Source organism: Mesocricetus auratus, unplaced genomic scaffold (assembly GCF_017639785.1).
Source record: "Mesocricetus auratus isolate SY011 unplaced genomic scaffold, BCM_Maur_2.0 Super-Scaffold_100020, whole genome shotgun sequence".
In the NCBI taxonomy this organism is placed as follows: Eukaryota; Metazoa; Chordata; class Mammalia; order Rodentia; family Cricetidae; genus Mesocricetus; species Mesocricetus auratus.
Window position 1 is genome coordinate 32810505 of NW_024429201.1, and position 22308 is coordinate 32832812.

The window sequence follows — 22308 nt, forward strand, 5'->3', positions numbered from 1 at the left end:
CAGAGACAGTGATTTGAGCTAGTGGGACTTCATGGACCATGGATCAACAGCCTGGGAGCCTGCATGGACCTTCAAGGCCCTTTGCATGTGGGTGACAGTTGTGTGGCTTGTTCTGTTTGTGGGGCCCCTGGAAGTGGGACTAGGGTCTATCCCTGGTGCAGGAGCTAGCTTTTTGGTGGCCATTCTCTAAGGTGGGATTCCTTGCTCCACCTTGATGCAGGCGGAAGAGCTTAGTTCTGACTCAACTTGATATTTGAGGGTTTGTTGACTCCCCATGGAAGGCCTTATCCTTTTGGAGGAGTAGTAGTGGGACGACGGGAGGGAGTGAGAGGAGCAAAGTGAAGGGAACTTTAGTAAATAAAATGAAAAAATATTTTTTAAAAAGATAAACGAGACAAAAAGTTTACAAAAGTTAAAAAAGGTAATTCTCTGTTGATATCTGTAACCCATTTTTAATTGAATTATTTTTTGATATCTAGTTCCTTGAGTCCTTTATATATTTTGGATATTAGTCTTCTATCAGATGTGTAGTAGGTAAAAGCATTTTCCCATTCTATAGGTTTCCCATTTGTCCTAATTACAGTGTCTTTTTCCTTACAGAAGCTTTTCAGTAACATGAGGTCCCATTTAGTAATTGTGGATATTAGTTCCTACACTATTGAAAGTCTCCTCCTGGGCCAATGCATTCAAAGCTTATTCCCCACTTGCTTTTGTATCAGTTTCAGTATAGCTTGTTTTATGTTGAGGTCTTTGACCCATCTGGAGTTGAGTGTTGTTCAGGGTGATAGGTACAGATCTATTTGCATCCTTTTACATGCAGGCCTCCACATTGACTAGCACCATTTGTTGAAGATGCTGTAGTTTTTTCAGTACGTATTTCTAGCCTCTTTTTTATATCATTTTTTATTTTAATTTTAAATAGCTTGTTTTACATGTCAATCCCAGTTCCCTCTCCCTCCCCTCCTCCCGCACTCCCCTTCCCCCCAGCCTCCTACCCTATTGCCAATTCCTTCCACATAGGGGATATCTAGAGTCTGTCATTTCACTCCGGGTAGGGTCCAGGCACTCCCCTAAGAGTCCAGGCTGAGAGAGCATCCCTCTTTGTGCTATGGGCACACAATGACTGTTTGTATTCCAGGGATAGACACTGATCCACTGCTCAAGGCCCCATAGGTTGCCCAGGCCTTCTCACTGACACTCACATTTGGGGGGGTCCAGATCAGTCCCATGTTAGCCTCCCTGCTGTCAGTCTGGGGTCCAAGAGCTCTCCCCTGTTCAGATCAGCTGTCTCTGCTGGTTTTGCCAGCCCATTCTTTGCCAATTTGCTCATCACTCCTCTCTCTCTGCCACTGGGTTCCTTGGGTTCAGTTCAGTGTTTAACTGTGTGTTTGCCTCTGCTTCCATCAGCCACTGGATGAAGGCTCCCAGATGGTTATAGACATCAAGTTCATTATCAGGAATGGGCATTCGAGGTGGTCTCTCCACTATTACTTAGCTTGCCAATTGGTGTTATCCCTTTAGATCACTAGAGGTCACTCTGGTGCCTGATCCGTCTTCTAACCTATGATTCCCTCTTCCCCCTATTCTACCCCCACCCACTCAACTTCCTGTTCCCCCATGACCAACTCTCTTCCTCTTCACCCCCTCTCTTCTTCCCAGCTCCCACTCCCCCCCACTCCTCACCGTGTTCCCCATCCATTCAGAGGATCTTGTCTCAATCCTCTTCTCTTGGGTACTATGCATATATGCATATCTTTTAGGTTCTTTCCTGTTTCCCAGACTCTCTAGAAACCATATATGAGTGAGTACATACCATGTTTGTCTTTTTGTGACTAGGTTACCTCACTCAGGATAGCTTCCTCCAGTGCCATCCATTTACCTACGAATTTTAAGATTCCATTGTTTTTTTCTGCTGAGTAATACTCCGTTGTGTAAATGTACCACATTTTCTCCACCCACTCTTCAGTTGAGGGGCATCTAGGTTGCTTCCAGGTTCTGGCTATTACAAATAATGCTGCTATGAACATAGTGGAGCAGATGCCCTTGTTGTATGAATTTGCCTCATTTGGATATATGCCCAAGAGTGCAATTGCTGGGTCTTGCGGTAGATTAATTCCCATTTTCCTGAGGAATCTCCACACTGATTTCCAAAGAGGCTGTACGAGTTGGCACTCCCACCAGCAGTGGAGTAGAGTTCCCCTCTCTCCACATCCTCTCCAGCATAAATTGTCTTCAGTGTTTTTGATTTTAGCCATTCTGACAGGAGTAAGATGGTATCTCAGAGTTGTTTTGATTTGCATTTCCCTGATGGCTAAGGATGTTGAGCACTTTCTTAAGTGTCTCTTGGCCATTTTAGCCTCCTCTGTTGAGAATTCTCTATTTAGATCTGTACCCCACCTTTTAATTGGATCCTTTGGTATTTTGGAGACTTGTTTCTTGAGTTCTTTGTAAATTTTGGAGATTAGCTCTGTGTCAGATGTGGGGTTAGTGAATATCTTTTCCCATTCTGTGGACTGCCTTTTTGTCTTGTTGACTGTGTCCTTTGCCTTACAGAAGCTTTTTAGTTTCAGGAGGTCCCATTTGTTAATTGTCGATCTCAGTGTTTGCGCCACTGGTGTTATGTTTAGGAAGTGGTCTCCTGTACCAACTCGTTGAAGAGTATCTCCCACTTTCTCTTCTAAAAGTTTCAGTGTGGCTGGATTTATGTTGAGATCTTTGATCCATTTGGACTTAAGTTTTGTACAAGGTGATAAACATGGATCTATCTGCAGTCTTCTGCATACCAGTACCCAGTTATGCCAGCACCATTTGTTGAAGATGCTTTCTTTTTTTTCATTGTACAGTTTTAGCTTCTTTGTCAAAAATCAAGTGTTCATAGGTGTGTGGGTTAAAATTAGGATTTTCAATTCGGTTCCATTGGTCTACCTGCCTATTTTTGTGCCAATACCAAGCTGTTTTCAGGACTATAGCTCTATAATAGAGCTTGAAGTCAGGTATGGTGATGCCTCCTGAAGTTCCTTTATTGTATAGGGTTGTTTTGGCTATCCTTGGCCTTTTGTTTTTCCATATAAAGTTGATTAATGTTTTTTCCAGGTCCTTGAAGAATTGTGATGGAATTTTGATAGGGATTGCATTGAATCTAAAAAAAAATCATGTGTTCAGAGGTGTGTGGATTTATGTCAATGTTTCAAATTGATGCATGTGTCTATTTTATGTCAATACCATGCGGTTTTTACTACTACAGATCTGTAGTACAGCTTGAAATCTGGAGTCTTGAGACCTCCAACAGTTCTTTTGTTCTTCATGGTTGTTTTAGTTATCTTGGGTTTTTGTGTTTCTATATGAAGTTGAGAATTATCCTTTGAAGATCTGTGCAAAATATTTTGCAATTTTGATGGGGATTGCTTTGAATCTGTAGACTCTTTTGGTAGGATGGACACTTTATTATGTTAATCCTGAAAATCCATCCATGAGTATCAGAGTTCTTTCCAGCTTCTAATATCTTCTTCAATGACTTTAAGTTTTTAGTTATGCAAGTTTCACTTGCATAATTAGAATTATCCCAAGATATTTCTTATTATTTGATGCTATTGTCAAAGAGTGTTGTTTCCCTGGTGTCTTTTTCAGTTTGCTCTCTAATATCTCCCTGTTTGGAAATGATTTGCTTTTATTGTCTGTGTGTGAATGTTTTGCCTCTATGAATATCTGTGCACTACATGTGTTTCTTGCTGTGTCTGTGGATGCCAGAAGAACGCATTGGATTCTTTGGATAGTTACAGATGGTTTTGAGCCACCATGTGGGTGTTGTGAACTGAATTCAAGTCCTCTGCAAGAGCTACAAGTATTGCTAACTACTGAGTCATCTCTCCAGTCCACACTCCCTGTTTTAAATAAGATCTTTATGTACTGTCCAATTTAATTCCATTTTCATGTTAGTCATTAATGGAATGAAAAGAATAAACTCTACAAGACTAATGGTGAGCTTGGTTAGAGTTATGGTTCTAGTTCATTTTGAAACCAAGAGCATTGTAGGTCTATAACCAAATAAAAATGACAAGGTCTCACACATTAGATAATCAATCCGGGTGATCTAAAGACTCTTTGGACTATTCTTTGTCTTTTAAATATGCTGAAGTGTGAGATGATAACAAGTGATACAAAAGAATGCATTGTGAAAATTTGATTCTTTGTGTCTATGCCAGGGAGGAAGGATAAGCTAATTTCATCAGTCATATTCCTAGCATTTCAATCATATTCCTAGCATGAGGATATTTTCTCTTTCATAGCTAATCACCTTGTCTCAGTGAGAAAAGCATAAGCAATAAAATCTTTCTCTATTGATAAACAAGTTGAATGTTTTCACCCCAAATTAGCATGAATATTTCTGTTTGACTACTGACAGATAATAGTTGGAGGACAGCATAGCATAAAGGAGTAACAAAAAAAAAAAGAAAAAAGCATACCTTAGCTTCACTAGTCTTCTAGTGATGAAATGTTACAGTACTGACAAGCTGAGATTCACATGTTTACCACTTGAGCTCCTATAACTTTACTTTTTCTGGTAGGAAAAAAGACAATAGCTATAATAATTTGTCCTGGAGAGGAAACGTTCATTATTTTACAAGATGTTGCATATTAAATGTAGGTAAAAGTATGTGGTTGCTAGGAAATGATTTCTTAGGTTATATTCAAAAGCAACTGTTTCTTTATAGATATGAACCAGTAGCTTGGAAATATTAGAGGAGTTTCTTCCCTTCTCATTTATAAAATACTACTATACAATGATTATGAAGCCTTCAACTTCTTAGACTTATGAAGCTTCGGTAAAAAATTTCATAATTATTTATAACTCTTAAGCTCATTGTATCTGAACATTATTGATGTATTTTGACATGAACCCATACTACAAAGTGAGGAGTAATGTCTACATGGGGAAGTTAATAACAGGAGGGGAAAAGGAAATTACTGGGAATATTTTATTTACTTAATTTTATTTATTTCTTTATCTTTGGAGACAGCATCTTATGTTGCCATCTAAGCTGCCCTCAGACTTATGATTTGCCTGTATTGACTGCTGTGCCTCACTATGCCTGGCAAATATAAAGTAAAATTCATAATGCACATTACATAAAATTTTAAGGAAGTCTTGGTTTTTATTATTTATACATTTTTATTTAAATTAAAAACAACCTTATTTTACATACCTATCCCAGTTCCCTCTCCATTCCTTCCTCCCATGACCCTCACAAACCTCCCATCCTACCCCAGATTTCTCTTTAAACCTGTAATAACTTCCTCTATTAAGGTTATCTATTTTCTTGCTCTCCTTTATTCTTCCCCAGAGTCTATCTTCCTGATCCCTCATGTTCTCCTCCCCTCTTCTCTTCTCCCCTCCTCTTTCTTCTACCTCCACCCTGCCCCCATTCCCAATTTGTTCAGGAAACCTTTACCCTTTCCCCTTCTCTGGGGGACCATGTATGCCTGTCTTAGGGTCCTCCTTGTTTCCTAGCTTCTCTAGGGTTGTGGATTGTAGGCTCATAATTTAAGTAAGTCTTGTAATCATAGTTTGTATATGCATGCCATATGTATTAGAGGTCGACCTCAAGTACTAGTCCATAGGAGCTGTGCATCTGTTGTTTTTGAGACAGAATCTCTTACTGGGAACTGGAGCTCACAAATTAGGCTGGAGCTCACAAATTAGGCTGGCCTGGCTGGTCAGAATCCCAAGGGATATTCTCTCTCTCCTTCATTTCCTCCGTCCCCCCGTCCCTCCGTCCCTCCGTCCCTCCGTCCCTCCGTCCCTCCGTCCCTCCCTCCCTCCCTCCCTCCCTCCCTCCCTCTCTCCCTCCCTTTCTCTCCCCCACTGCATCCTTTGATACTGAAATAGCAAGCTAATGCTGCCAGAAGCCTACCTACTTATGCTGGTGCTGGAGACCAAACTTGGGTCTTCATATTTGCACAGGAAAGAAGTTATTGAGCTGTTTCTTCAGCCCATAATATTCCTACTTAAAAAGTTCTTTCACTCAAACTAACTAAAAATTTCCCCAGATTTGTTGACAATTCCAGAGATCTATAAGGACAACACCAACTGGCAAATAAAGCAATAGTGGAGAGACCTTAAATGCCCCTCCCTGATAGCGAGTTTTTACTACTTCCTTATATGCCACCCTAGAACCTTCAACCAATGACTGTTGGAAACAGAGGCAGACACCCACAACTAAACACTGAACTGAATTCCTGGAATCCAGTGACAGAGAGGGAGGACTGATGAGCAAAGGGGTCAAGACTGGGCTTGTTGAACCCACAGAAACAGCTGACCTGAACAAGGGTGAGCTCTTGAACCCCAGACTGATGGCTGGGAGGCCAGCATGGGACTGACCCAGACTCCCTGAATGTGGGCCTCAGTGAGGAGGCCCAGGCAGTCTTTGGGGCCTTGGGTAGTAGTAGATCAGTATTTATCCCTGGCATACAAATGGACTTTGGATGCTCATCCCACAATGAGGGATGCTCTCTCAGCCTGGACACATGGGAGATAGCCTAGGCCCTGCCCTGAACAAAAGACAGGCTCTGAATATCCCAAATGGAGGGACTCACCCTCCCTGGAGAATGGAGTGTGGATTGGGTGGGGGGCTGGGGATAAGATGAGGGCAAGGGAGTTGGGATTGACATGTGAAGCAACCTTGTTTCCAATTTAAATTTAAAAAATCTTCAAAAAAGAAATTAAATGCCCAGAAAAAAGAGAAGCTTGTTAAACCCTGAGATATATGTATACTCACATAACCAACACAGCCAATACTTACTCTGTTTTTCCTGTGCAGTTGCTATCCTGCTTTCTGCCTCCAAATAGTTAATGCTATTTTTAGTATAGATTAAATTTGCCCTTCTCATAAATACTGGTGAATAATAATCAAATTGAGTATGCCCCCTTGACTATAATATTTCACTGGCTATACATTGATGGGTAATATACAGGGAGTCTGTTACTTTGCTGTCATTAAATTTTTTTGATTGCTGATGAACAAAGGATAGATTCTAAGAGACACTGGATGATGGAAACTGCTAAATCACACCTATATATATATACATATATTAAAATGTATTAACTTCGAAATCGAAGTAAAAAATATATTACATTGAAGAAGAGATTATGCTTTTGTCTTCGCAGAAAATGAAAGGCTTTGGATTCATTTGAAGTTAAAGAGGATCAGGCTTGATTGGGGGAGACCCCCTGAAAATCCTCAATACATATAGAAAGAAATAAACCTAGAAAATCTACAAGACAATTGACCTATATTTTACCTGCTCAAACATAAAACAAAAAAGTCATCTTAATAATGCAGATATGTATGCTCCCTTTGAAAGTGTATGTGTTTTCAGAACAAGGCAACCAGACACTGATGAAAATGGGTAGCCCAGATCATCCAGTCTCTCAGAGTGTCTCTGTTGCAGTTTCCTCAGAGTTCTGCATCCAGAATGGCTTCAAGGTTTCTGGCTGAGATGGTCCAATCTCACAGACTACTCTGTCTAGGGCTTGATCATTATCCTAAATTTCTCAGGGTCTCCAAAGATGCCAGTGCCCCAGACAATAGAAAAGAATCATGAAAAATACAACACCCACAGTTTCTTATTCTCTGCATTTTTATTGGTTATAGTTTTCTGTCAAGGTCTCTGTTGCAAAAAGAATTTTTTTATGAAGAATGAGAAATATACTTATCAGTGAGTATAAGGACAAATATTGAGAATATAGTTAGGTATTATACTGGTTTCTCTTCTAAGATCCATGACTTCAATGGGTACTTGGCTTTATTTCCAGTATCCAGTATGGTTTTGCCTTATTTAGCTGGCCTTAAGTCCAAACAAAGCTGTTGGTTATTGCCAAGGTACACATGCCACTGTTGTACCCCTTCAAGTTTATCATGCCTTCTGGTTATTGTTGTGGTTCATACCTGCCATAGCTGGATAGGACTATTGGTTTCCTCACTTTTTTGGAAGCTTGCATGGTGACTTATACTACTGAAAAAGTTAGTCCTCTGGGAGGAACTTTTAAGTTCAGATACAGCTCATATCCTCTGGGTCCTGTGCTTAAAGTCATGGGGTCTTGAGCAATAGAGACTTTTCTTCCACCTCTGGGGAAGGGAAACCAAGGGCAATAATAACAATCTGTAAGTTTTGGGAATCTCTTGGACAATCATAACCAACAACTGAATAAGGGTCCCTCTCATGCTTGGTGTTGTAATCTTAGTTAGACTCTCTGTGACTCTTGGAGACAGTGTTGTCAGCCCAGATGATAAAATTTAATTTAAATCACATACATAAATACGCATATTTATGTGTAATTTAAGGTAGGTATATGGGTTATAATCTGATGCCTTATGACTTTTCAGACATCTGTAATGTTATCTTACCTTCCTCCATCTGCATTTTGTATGAACCTCCATCTCCATTCACTAACTAAAGCCTAATTACTCACTTGTAACCCACTAGTCCCTCTCTATTGCTATCCACTCCCATTGCCCCCTTTTACTTTCTTAGTCTCTGCAGTTGCTCTAGGTTATATGCTCACATCTATATATTTGGAGCTAGAAACTTAAAAAGGTGAAGAACATTGAACAATTATCCTTTTAGATCTGGGTTACCTCACTCAATGTGATTTTTTTCTAGTTCAATAAATTTTCCTGCAAATGTCATTATGTCATTTTTCTTTACAGCTGAATAGTATGCCATAGAATTCCAAAATCCTCCCCCATTTTGTGCATTTCCTCTTCATTCAAATGATTATTTACTTACTTGTGTAGAATCTATTTTTTTGTGGTGGTGATTTAGTATGTTCCACATTTTGTTTACCCATTTTTCAGTTGATTGTATTGATTTCCTAGCTATTGTGAATAGAGCAACAATTAATATTGTTGAGTATGTGTATATGGAGTAGGATATTGAGTCCTTTGGGCATACGTTGAGGATAGATAGGCCATGAGATAACCTAATGTTTAAAGAAACCCACCTAAAACATGCCTCAGAATTTTCACTATTTCCCCTTAAGTGTACTCTATCTATTTTATTTTTTCTGTGTCTTAGATACTACGTTTTGAAATTAGTTTTAACTGGAATAGATTCATATCAGTTTTTCTTCTCCTTTTCTATCTTCCAGCCCTTCAACACTACCTCCCTCAAATACCTCCCATATCACCCTTTTCAAGTTGATACCTTTTTGTTTGAATATTAATGTTAGATATATATATGCATAAATATGTACATATAATGTACTGTGGCTGTTATTGTTGTTGTGTGTATACAGTTTCAAGGTTTACCACTCTGCACTGGACAACTGAACAGCCTCATCCTTGGGAGATGCTAATTCTCTCTCTCCAAGCAGTAGTTGCCTATAGTTCTTTGTCTAGGGGTGGGGCCCAGAGAAGTTTTCTCATGTTGATGTTAACATGTCAATTGACATTATATTGTTCTGCTCTTGTTTAAGTGGTTTTTTTCTAGGAGACACTCTTTCACAGAAGAAGTCCTGATATTATGGCTCTTATAATCTTTCCACACTGTCTTCTGCAATGTTCCCCCGAGCTATAGATATGCACCTGCTATGCTGTAAATGTGTCCATTGGGCCTGGGCTCCCTATCATCCGTTGATCAGTGTATTTGGTTAATTAGCAATTTTTCTTTTGTGTTCTGTAATTATTTACGTATTTGTTTTATAGCCCAACCACACTTTCTCCATCCCCCTCTCCTCTCAGTCCCTCTGCCCCACATCCCCTCTTTCCTACCCTCACCCAATCCTTTTCTAACATTTCTCTTCAGAAAAGGACAGGACTTCCATGGATACCAACCAGTCATGGTATATCAAGTTGCACTGAGACTAGGTATCTCCTCTCCTGTTAAGGCTGGACAAGGCAATCCAGTAGGCAACAAAGTTATATAAGCAACAGAGTTAGAGACAGCCCTTGCTTCAACTGTTAGGAGAAAGACCAAGTTACAGAAGTATAACATATATGCAGAGGACCTAGATCAGTTCCATGCAAATTCCCTGGTTGTTGGTTCAGTCTCTGTGAGCACCTATGAGCCCAGGTTAGTTGATTCTGTGGTTTTAATTGGGGTGTTCTTGACCCTGCTGTCTCCTATAGTCCTTCCTCCCCCCCACACATTTTGAAGGATCCCCTGAGCTCTGTCTAATGTTTGCCTGTGGGTCTCTGCATCTGTTTCCATCTGTTGCTGGATGAAGCCTCTCTGATGACCATTGGGCTGGATACCAATCTGTAAAGATACCTGAATATCATTAGGAATTAATTCACTGACTTTTTAAGACAGTCTTGTTTGGTTCTAAAGACTCTGGAATATCCTACCTCCAGGCAGTGTCAGGGGTGAACTCTCTATCATGGTATGGGTCTCAAGCTGGATCAATCATTGGTTGGTCACCCACATAATTACTGTGCCACATTAATCCCAGAAAAATCTTGTAGGCAGGACACATTGTAGATTGAAACTTATGTGTTTGGGTTGTTGTCCTAATCTCTCCTTTGGAAGTCTTTTCTAGTTACAGGAAATGGCTGGTTCAGGCTCTGTATCCCCCATGACTAGGAGTCTTAGGTAGGGTCACTCTCATAGATTGAGTTTCCATTGCATTAGGTTTATAGCTCATCCCAAATATGTTTCCTCCAATTCCAGTTGTCTCTCCCAGGACTCATTCCCTCCATCCTCCCTCACCGATTCCTCCTGTTTCCACCCACTCCCTCCATCCAGACCCCTCCTCTGTCTCCATGTGAAGTCCATTCTATTTCTCCTTCACATTGAGATTCATGCAGCCCCTCTTGAGCCCTATTTAACTCCCATGGTTCTGTAGATTGTAGCATGGTTATCCTTTACTTTACAGATAAGATTCATTTATAAGTGAGTACATGCAATGTTTGTCTTTCTGGGTCTGGTGTACTCCACTCAAGATGATCTTTTCTAGTTCCTTTCATTTGCCAGCAAATTTCATGATGCCATTGTTTTAATAGCACAGTAATACTTTATTGCATAATACATATTCTTTATCCATTCTTCAGTTGAGTGACATCTAGGTTGTTTCTGGCTATTATGAGTGAAGCTGCCATAAACATAGCTGAACAAGAGTCCTTGTGGTAGGATGGAGCATCCTTTGAGTATATGACCAAGGCTGGTATAACTGAGTCTTAAGGTAGATGAATTCCCTATTTTCTGAGAAATTACAATGTTGATTTCCATATTGGCTATACAAGTTTGTACTCCCTCCAGCAGTGGGGGAGTGTTTACCTTGCTCCACAACCTTGCTAGCCTGAGCTGTTACTTGTGATTTTGATTTTATCTATTCTAACAAATGTAAGATGGGATCTCAAAGGAGTTTATTTAAATTTCTCTTATGGCTAAAGATATTGAAGATTTCTTTGTTTCTTAGCTATTTGAGTTTCCTCTCTCAAGAATTCTTTGTTTAGATCTGTACCTCATTTTTAAATTGTATTGTTTGGTTTCTTAATGTCTAGTTTCTTGAGTCCTTATATATTTTGAATATCAGCCATCTGTCAGATGTGAGGTTATTAAAAATCTTTTGTAATTCTGTAACCTGTCATTTTGTCCTGTTGTTGGTGTTTTTGCTTTATAAAAGCTTTTCAGTTACATGAGGTCCTATTTGTTAATTGCCTGTCTTAGTGCCTGTGCCATTGGTATTCTGTTCAGAAAGTCATCTTTGTCAATGGGTTCAAGGCTATTCCCCACTTTCTTTTCTGTAAGGTTCAGTGTGTCTGCTTTTATGTTGAGGTCTTTGATCCAGTTGAAATTGAGTATTGTTCAAAATGATCAGTTTGGATTCTTCTATATGCAGTCATCCAGTTAGACCTGCTCCATTTGTTAAAGATGTTTTCTTTTTTCCAGTGTGTATTTCTGATTTCTACACTAAAAACCAAGTATTCATATGTGTGTGGCTTTATGTCTGGGTCTTCAATTTAATTGCATTAATTAATGTGTCTGTTTTTATGTCAATACCATAGGTTTTTATTGCTATAACTTTGTAGTACAACTTGAAATCTAGAATGATGAACCCTCTAGCAGTTCTTTTCTTGTTCAGGATTACAAGGGATGCATCTTAGCTGCTGGGGACTTTCATGAATAACAACTACCCAGTAGTGATCAGATTTTCCCTTCCAGTGTTCTCTTATGTTACATTTAAGAGTCCTTATGTCCCCAAGCCCTGTGTTAAGCATTTGAACACAGCCTTTGGAGTCCACATAACAGGGAGTACCTTCACCAGAAAACCCCAGCCATGTAAGGTAGGATTTCCTTGAGAGGGTTGCCATGTAAAACCTGTTTTTTGTTTGTTTTGTTTTGTTTTTGTTTTTCCACAAATCTAGCAGTTGAATTCCAAGGCACTGATCTCCACCAAACCCTTTAGTTCTATGGTAAGCAATGCAAAGCTGTTCTCCGTATCTCGACATCGACACCACTGGTCCACGAAGGCAGAAGATTTCTTTCTGAACCCCTCCAATAGTAAACAATCAGAGGAGCAAGTCAGTACTAGTAACAGCAGCCCACCCTTGACCTAGATATATGACTTCCATTGTCTTCATTCTGAGGCATATCCACTATCCACTCTTTGCTTGAATCCCAAGAACTGAAGTGCAGGCAATGAAGCTTGCTTGCCAGTTCATCAGTGCTTTCACACACCAACAAAACAGCTTCATGGGAAAGAGTTCCCATTGTGTACTTGAAAGTGTTAGATAGGTGCATTGCATGGTGAATGGACGTGTCGGGGAACTCCATGTCTGTGGCGCTGTCTTGGTCATCATTATAACAGCAAATAATCCCAAAAGAGTTCCACACCGTAAATCTATGAGAGAGATGCAAGGGTGTAGAACTTGGCTGGAATCACTTTCGTTGGGGTGTGGGCATGGGGGAGATTGTGAATACTGCCTGTCTGCTCATCTTCCCCTTCTGTTTTGTGAAGATCAGTTTTTAGCATTGGATCATGAACTCAGTTTTCATCATCTCCCAAGATGTGACTTTGCTGTCTAAGAGTATCCGCAGTCAGCATGAAGTCATCATTGTCATCGTTATCATTTACAATTCCTTTTGAAAAAGAAGGGACCTCAGCCACATTGTCTTTTAGAAAATCGCCAGCACTACTTGTGCCATCTCCATCAAAAAAGATCATTGTTATCCTTCTCCACTCTATTTTACTAGACACTAGAGAATGCCCAGGCATCTTACCTTCCCAGTGGAAACATGGTGTCTTCCTCTATCATACAAGTCTTTCACTTCTGTGGTTAGAGTTACACCGCTATATTTTCTATTATTTGACGCTATTGTGAAAGTTATTGTTTCCCTAATTTCTTTCTCAGTCAATTTATCATTTGTATATAGAAGGACAACTGACTTTTTGTTTTAGTTAATCTTACATCCAGCCACTTTGCTGAATGTTTATCAGCTGTAGGAGTTCTTTAATAGAACTTTTAGAGTCTCTTATATATATATAGCAACATATTACCTTCAAATAATGATACTTTGAATTCTTCCTTTTCAATCTTTGTTCCCTTGAGCTTGTTCAGTTGTCATATTGCTTTAGTTGAAACTTCAATAACTGTATCGAATAGATATGGATAGAGTAGACAGCCTTGTCTTGTTACTAATTTTAGTAGGATTGCTTTGAGTTCCTTTATTGTACAGGGTTGTTTTGTCTATCCTGTTTTTTTTTTGTTATTCCGTATAAAGTTGATGTTTGTTATTTCAAGTCTGTGAAGAATTGTGCTGGGATTTTGATGGGGATTGCATTGAATCTGTAGATTCCTTTTGGCATGGTTACCATTTTTACTATGTTTATCCTACCTACCCAAGAACATGGAAGATCTCTCCATTTTCTGATATCTTCTTTAATTTTTTTCTTTAATGATTTAAAGTTCTTATCATACAGGTCTTTCACTTGTTTGGTTAGAGTTACCCAAGATATTTTATGTTGTTTGTGGCTATTGTAAAGGGTGATTTTTTCTCTTATTTATTTCTCAGACCAATTGTATTCTATGTATACGAGAGCTACTAATTTAATCTATCTAGCAGTTCTTTTTTGTATTTAGGATTGTTTTAGCTGTGATTTCTTTTGTGTGTGTTTCCATATGAAGTCAAAGATTGTGTTTTGAATTTCTGTGAAGAATGGTGTTGGGAATTGAATTGAATCGATAGATTGTTTTTGGTAGAATGGCTATTTTCACAATATAAATTGTAGAATTGATGATTGTGGAAGGTCTGTCCACTTTCTGGTGTTTCCTTCAATGTCTTTCTTCAGTGTCCTAAGGATTTTACTGTACAAGTCTTTCACTTGATCAATGTCATTAGTTAGGGTTTCTATCACTGTGATAAAACACCATGACCAAAAGCAGCAAAGGGAGGAGAGAGTTTACTTCAGCTTACAGTTGTAGTCCATTATGAAGGGAAGACAGGGAAAGAACTCAAAGAGAGAGGAACCTGGAGGCAGGAACTGATACAGAGGTCATGAAGGGGTCCTGTTTACTTTTTTCTTGGCTTGCTCAGCTTTAGTCCTTTACTTCTTATTTATTTTATTTAATTCTTTTTGTTGAAAATAGATTTTCTTCATGCAATATATTCTGACTGCCATTCCTTTCCCCCAACTTTTCTCAGATCTTCCCCACTCACCAAAATCTAGACACTTTCTTGCTCTCTCATTAGAAAACAAGAAAGCATCGAAAAGATAAAGAAAAATTAAAAACTAGTAAAAGTAAAATATGATAGATAAAGTAAGAAAATAAAACAAACATGAACAGGACAAAACAGACAAATGAGCAACAACAAAGAGAAACCAAGGAAAAAGCACAAGATATACATATCAAAGTCTGTTTTGTCAGATATTAAAATAGTAATTCTTCCAAGCATTCAAATAAGAACCAATGACAGTGCTCCTCAAATTATTCTGCAGCATAGAAACTGAATGAATACTTTCTAATTCTCCTAACCAAGCAACTATTATCCTGACATAAAAATCATACAACGATGCAACCAAAAAATGTAGACCAATACCTTTTTATTAGTATTGATACAAAATATCTCAATAAAATACTTGCAAATTGAATTCAAGAACCTCAAAGAAGTGGGGATAGTTCAATCTATATAAATTAATAAATGTAATCTATCAAATAAACAATTGGAAGATAAAAACCACATATCATCTCATTAGATGCTGAAAAGGTCTTTGACAAAATCTAACATGCCTTCATGATAAAAGTCCTGGAGAGACTGGGTATATGAGGGACACAACTCAATATAATAGCAGTAATTTATGGCAAGTCTAATACCAACATTATCCTAAACAGAGAGAGTTAAGAGAATTTCTACTAAAACCAGGAACAAAACAAGGATATCCCCTCTCTTCATGCCTATTCAATATTGTACTTTAATTCTTAGCTAAAGCAACAAGACAACTGAAGGAAATCTAATGGATACAAGTTGGAACAGAAGAAGTCAGGCTATCTTTATTTGAAGATGGTACATTTTATACATTAAGGACCCTAAAGACTCCATCCACAAATACACAGCTGGTAAGCACTTTCAGAGAAGTAGCAGTTTACAAAAATTAACACACAGAAATCAGTGATTCCCTATATATAAATGACAAATGGGATGAGAAAGAAATCATGGAAACAGTACCTTTCATAATAGCCTCATAATATATCTTGGGATCATTATAAGCAAGTGTTCTGGCTAATTGTATGGCAACTTGAGATAAGTTAGAGTTATTTGGGAAGAAGGAACCTCAGGTCAGAAAATGTTATTACCAGATTGGACAGTGGGCAAGCCTATGATACATTTTTCTAATTATGTTCGATGTGGAAGAGCCAGGCTAACTATGGGCAGTGTCACTTCCGGGCTGGCAATCCTGGATGTTATTAAATAAGGGGACTGAGCAAGTCAAATAAGTAGGAGATGGGATAGAAAGAAGGATCAAAAGGGAAGGAATGGCTAAACAGGGAAGAAGCAAGCAAACCCTAGACCTGAGTCTGCACCAAGAGGCCAAGTCCCCAGATGATGAAATTTGACCTGAAGGGGGGCTAGGGCTAGCAGATGGTAGTAAGACCAAGAGCATGCCTAGAGAGTCCTTATTGGAGGGTCCAGGGAGGAGAATAGATGTTGCTTACTTGAGCCCCAGACAAATGTGGCATTTGAGGGGTCCCTAATAGAGAGCTGTCTTTGTTAAAGTTTCTAACGCTGTGATAAAACACATTTTCCAAAAGCAACTTGAGGAGGAAAGAGTTTATTCAGCTTACACTTCCACATCACAGTTTATCATCCAAGTATGTCATGGTAGGAACTCAAATGGCAGGAGCCTGGAGGCAAGGACTGATGTAGAGGCTATAAGGGTTGCTGCTTACTTGCTTGCTCCTTATGGCTCATTCAATTTGTTTCCTTATATACCCCAGGGCACCTGCCCCAGAGTGGCACCACTTACAATAGACTGATCCCTCCCACATCAATCATCAACCAAGAAAATGCTCTGGAGCCCATTCTTGTGGAAGCATCTCCTCGATTAAGATTCCTTTTTCCATGTGATCTTACCTTGTGTCAAGTTATGATACCTGTCACAAGAACTGTTCTGCAGATAGGTGCGGAGCCATAAGGACTGGAGATGGGCTAGAAGGAATGGCTGAAAGTAGAGTGGAGAAGGAATGGTGTAACCCTGACCTGAATCCTGGGTCTCCATAAGAGGAGCAGTGGTATTTCTTCCTTCCTTCTATGCATCATTCATTCCTTCCTTCCCCCTCCCTTCCTCCCTCCCTCTCTCCCTCACTCCCTTCCCTCCTTCCCTCCCCTCCCTCTCCTCCTTTCTTTCCTTCCTCAGGACCTTCCTTTCTTTCTTTCTTTCTTTAACTCAATGATATTCTGTTCTAGATAGACTTTGCTTTTTGTACTGCATTTATTTTACACTACATTCATTCACCTACTGATGGAAATTCTTGTTTCTTACCTACTTGAGCTATTAATAATGCTATTACCACACACATAGGAGTGCATACTTTTCTTTTGAATACTCATGTCAATTACTTTCACCATATACTTAAAATGTGTGGTGTGGTAGGATATAGCTCATTACCACAAAGTTTTAGGGCTTTGAGTATTCTGGGCAAATATCAAGACACTGAGACTTATACTTAGCACAAAGGAAAAAATTGAATTGTTAGGTCCATGGCTGTTATGTTTTTAATTTTTGACAAATATTTATACTACTTTCTATCATGGTTTCAGTAATTTACATTCCCACAGAAAACATGCAGTATTCTCTTTTGTCTACATATCTATCACCATTATTTTAAAAAATAATAGCTGTTCTGGCTGCTTTAGCTACTAAAATTAGATTAACATTTCTTTGATTATTACTGATACTATTTTTATACTGATGTATTGGGGGGAAGCAGTGCTTTAACCAAAATGCTTATATACAGCACAATATGGAAATATTTCTATACACCAGGACTTTGGTGGGTTCCTTTTGCTTAACACATTAGGTAGAGAAACTCAGATGATGAATTAAATAAACAGTTTTTGTTTAGATTTGAAGATGTAGAGAAAAACTATTAAGAAGTGAAAATAGAAGCTCTTTAAATTTTATTAAGCAGCCACACTGTTTCCTACAAATAGACAATCCTATTCATTTTGTCAATACACAGAAATATACATACAAATTTCATGTAAACCACATAAGCCATTACATCCTTCATAACCTACTCATTCTAAGAAATATTTCTCAATGTTGTCTAACAAATTGCCATCAGACCTCATAATGCTTCAAGTGGGTTTAGATTTTCATAAAAACTTCTATCATCCAAAAAATGTCAACCTGCAGGTTAAATAATATATTGCTTTGAAGATGAGCCTTCAATTTCAAATTCCTTTTAAATTCTTATTAGGTTGCATAATATTGTAAGAAAAGAGAAAGGCTACATATGTTGTCAAACCTAAAGGCAAAAATTGCATAGAATTAATTAGAGAAGTGGATTCTGACTGGCTCTAGGTGAATAGACTCCAGGTGAACGTACAAATCTATCAGTGTATCATTTGACAGAGGTTATTGATCTCTAGGATTGATATGTTTAAAATGGCCACCCTAATTAGCATTTGTCAAGGGCTTCTAAAAAGCTTAATCTGGATTTCCAAATACTGAAAGGAAATGGAGAAGATAATAGTATGTTATTATGTACATGAATGTTGTTAATGTAGAAGGAGATAATGATGGAAACTGTGGAAGGGACAAGTCAGTGAAGCTGACTTGAGTTTTCAATAACGAGGAAGTGGAAACAAATTATTTTCAGGGCTCACAGTTTATTGTCAACCCTCAGTGAAGTGACTTGTAGCCAGTCAATGAAAATGTTGCTAATAATCATTGATTTGTACCATAACTTCCACTCAACAGTGAACATGCAAAGATGCTGCATATTTATGGAGTCCTTCTGATGTTTTAGTTATGATTTATTCCATCTAGGGCATGTTCTATACTCACCACCTGCACTTTGCTCCAGCTCCCTTGGTCCATCTCTGTTGTAAAAGAAATAACCTTTCCTGAATGTTATAGGTGTATGTATTCCAAACGCATTGATGCAGGAACTTAGATAAGCAAGTATAGTGGTCTTCTTTAATCCAGAGGGACAAGATCTCAGTAAATGACTGGAACCCTAAGTATACTCTGAATTTTTCCTAACATGAAATAAACTTTAACCACGATAAAGTTTAAGTTATATATTAGGCAAAACAAGAGATTAACAACATTAATAGACTAGAACAATATCCTGCAACAAAATTCTCAACATCCCGACTTTTGCACAGTTAGGGCTGTTCTGACGTGAAATTAAGTGACTTGAACATATGCACTGTGAAACCGTAATATATTGTCTAAAAACAGAAGCCACTTTGAAGTGATTAATAGCCAGGTAGCTCATACAATGTATGGATATACAGGGCAAAGGAATGATTTGGGTTCTAGTTGTAACAGCAAAATAGTGTAATATTTCATTGAATTATTGAAAGTGGGTACAATTCTAAACAGTATTGTATACTTCTGGAGGTTTGGTTTTGCATTTTGGGCCATAATTGAGTACAGTTAACTGAAAGGCAGAAAGTGAAACCACAAATAATAGGAGATTACTATGTTAGTCTTGGAATCCCTTAGAGTGTATTGAGTTACAGAAATAATTCAATGAAAACGAAATGGCTTGACACAAAATTTGAGGAGGCACCATAAACGTATAAAATTTAGTTCTCAAGACACAAAACTATAAATAGTAAGGTTCTTTCCCTATTGTAAGAGTTTTCACTTCACTATTCAAAATAGCTGTCTTCTCATTTGTAAGTATACCATTCAGTTTTCTGTCACTGTGACAAATACCTGAATGCATCCAATAGCCTACTTCCTCCAACTAGGGCCACCTCTGAATTCCTACTGCTTCCCAACAATTCCATTGTATCATGAATCCATCAAGGAATTAATCCATGCATTAGGTCAGAGCCCCCAAGATCCAATCACTTTCTAAAAGCCCATCAGCTGGCATTCAATCCATTAACACATGAGGTTTTGAAGGATGCTACTGACTCAAACCATAACAGCAAGGATTCAAGGAGACAGTGTGCAAATGAAAATGTCACTTCCAATTTAGAAATGATTGTCTCCAAAGGCCCCATCCTCTGAGGACCTGTGTGTGGTGACCTCTGATAACTCCCGCCAATCTGCATTTTAAGAAAGCAGGACTTCTGTGCCTGGGGTCTTGGGATATAATTCAGGTGCTATTTATTTTTCCTAATATCAAGCAGCAATATGGAAATTGAATACCAATAGCACACACATACACTGTGGCTGTAGCCAAATCATAGAGAATATAGTTTGATGCTGAGATTCAGGGTGCTTAAAGAGCAGTTGCAGTTGTCACAGACTACATTAGAGATTCAAGGACAAGTGTTGAGGAAATTAGAGTATTACAAATGTGGTGGAAGTCAGAGTCAGAATGAAGCAGGAGTTGTCCATTGCAGGATTGTTGTCTGTGGAACGGGGTAGCCAAGTGTGCTCTCCCCACATTGCTGTGTACGACTCAACTTTTTTTTTTCCAGTTTAAATTTAGATAAGAAACAAGGTTGCTTCACAAGTCAGTTCCAGGTCCTTCTCCCTTTCCCTCCCCTCCTCCCGTGCCCTCCCCCAACCCCCCCCCGTTATCCCCTCATTCCCCCAGGGAGGGTGAGGCCCTCCATGGGGGTGTCCATAGTCTGTCATTTCATATAGGGCAGGGCCTAGACCCTTCCCCAAGAGTTCAGGGTGAGAGTGCACCTCACATTGTTCTATGGGAGTCCAAAGTCCGTGTACGACCCAACTTTTAACAAACTTCAAACACTAAGTCTTTTGGTTTATGATTTCCCAAATACATAGTAAAAAATCACTTAAGTGATTGAAAGAAATATGTAGAATAGTGAATAGTTGTTAGAAGAAACAAATGCTTCCTTTTAAAATATCAACCAAGATTTACAACTTTGCTTACACCCTAAGAAATTAAGAGAAAAAAAAATTAAATCCAAAGCCTGCAACAACGGTTCCTCAAAGACATAAGGGGCTATGTGGAAAAACTCTAAACTATCACACTATTTTATCTGCATAAAAAGCAATTCTTTTTTATTTTATAAGCACTATAATAGTAATTCATATCATTCCTACCATTCCCTCACACTCCCATCCTCCCATGTTCCCCACAGAACCCCCCCAATCCACCTCCAGCTCACTCCCCAGGGATAGTGAGGCCCTCCACGGGGGGGGGGCGGACATCAAAGTCTGTCACATCATTTTGGGGAGGACCCAGGCCCTCTTTCCTGTATCTGGGCTGCAATAGTACCCTCCATAGGGAATGGGCTCCCAAAGTCTGTTTGCGCTCTAGGAATAAACACTGGCTCTACTGTTAGAGGTTCCACAGACTGCCCTGGTCTCCTAGCTGGCACCCACATTCAGAGGGCTTGGTTTAGTCCAATGCTGGTTCACCAGCTTTACAACTAGAGTCTCCATGCTCTCACTAGGTCAGGTCAACTGTTTCTGCAGGTTTCTCCAGCACCATCTTGACTCCTTTGCTCATCCCTCTTCTCTCTCCACAACTGGATTCTAGGAGTATGGCTCAGTGTTTAGTTGTGGGTGCCTGTTTCTGCTTCAATCAGCTACTGGATGAAGGCTCTAGGAATGGCAACCAAGGTAGTCATCAATCTCATTAAAGGGGAAGGGCATCAAAGGCAGCCTCTCCACCACTGCATAGATTCTCAGTTGGGGTTATACCCATGGATTCCCTAATATTTCCCCTGTGCCAGACCTCTCTCCAAACGTATACAGGCTCCCTCTATCAAGGCATCTCCTTTGTTGCCCTCCTCTATTCCTCCCCTCTCTCAGTCCTCCTGTTCTCCTCCCCACTCCCCTTCTCTCCCTCTCCCCTCTCCCTGATCAAGTATGTGTTAGGCAATTAACTCAGAGAATATACTTATTTGTATATATGTTGAACATTCCCAAAATTTGATCATGTGGTTAGTCAGGAAGATATTTAAATTCAAGATAACAGTCACATTACAGTAACGTATTTTAGTACAGGTAGACTTAGAGTAGGAATAAAACTATTTTAAATGACTCAAAATACATGAACTTGAAAATTAAGGCACATAAATTAATTTGAAAGAAAAAGAAATTGAAACTGGTACTACAAGTTCTCCTCAAAATAAGATAAGAAAACATCAAAACCAGTGAATTAAATGAATCAAGGTAAAAGAAGCTCACACTGAAAACATTTTAGCCTTAAATGGCTTAACTATTGTTGCAATGTTTCCATTACAGGTGTCTCTGTGCATATTCCAGTGAGTGGCTGTGGAGGCCAGAGGAGGGCTACAGATCACCTCGAGCTGGAGTTACAGGCAGTTATGAGCATTCTGGTGTAGGTGCCTGGAAGCTGAACTTGGGTTCTTTATATGAGCAATGTAGAATCTTAACCTCAGAAAAGTTGCTCCAGCTACAAATGGCTTGATTATTAAAACAGAAATATTAAAATAGTAGAAACTGCTGTTCATCATAACACACTAGAAAAACAATACCAGTTTATAAAAGTAGCAATAAAGCAATAAAAATCAATAAGAACAAAGTTAGAGCAAAGATAAAAGATCCAAAAGCTTGTCCCTTTCGAAGGAATGCAGGGAAAGGCTCATATGCCCATGCAAGGTGTAGAAGGGGATAACTCAGATATGAAACGTATCTAGGGGAGACTTAAATGATGAGAGTAATTTTCTATTGTTCTA

The 22308-nt window shown here is 39.0% G+C and overlaps 1 pseudogene; it reads right to left on the minus strand.

Moving 5' to 3' along the window:
• Positions 1–12059: 12059 nt before the first annotated feature.
• Positions 12060–19467, minus strand: LOC101836252 (annotated as a pseudogene).
• Between the last annotated feature and the right edge of the window lie 2841 nt (positions 19468–22308).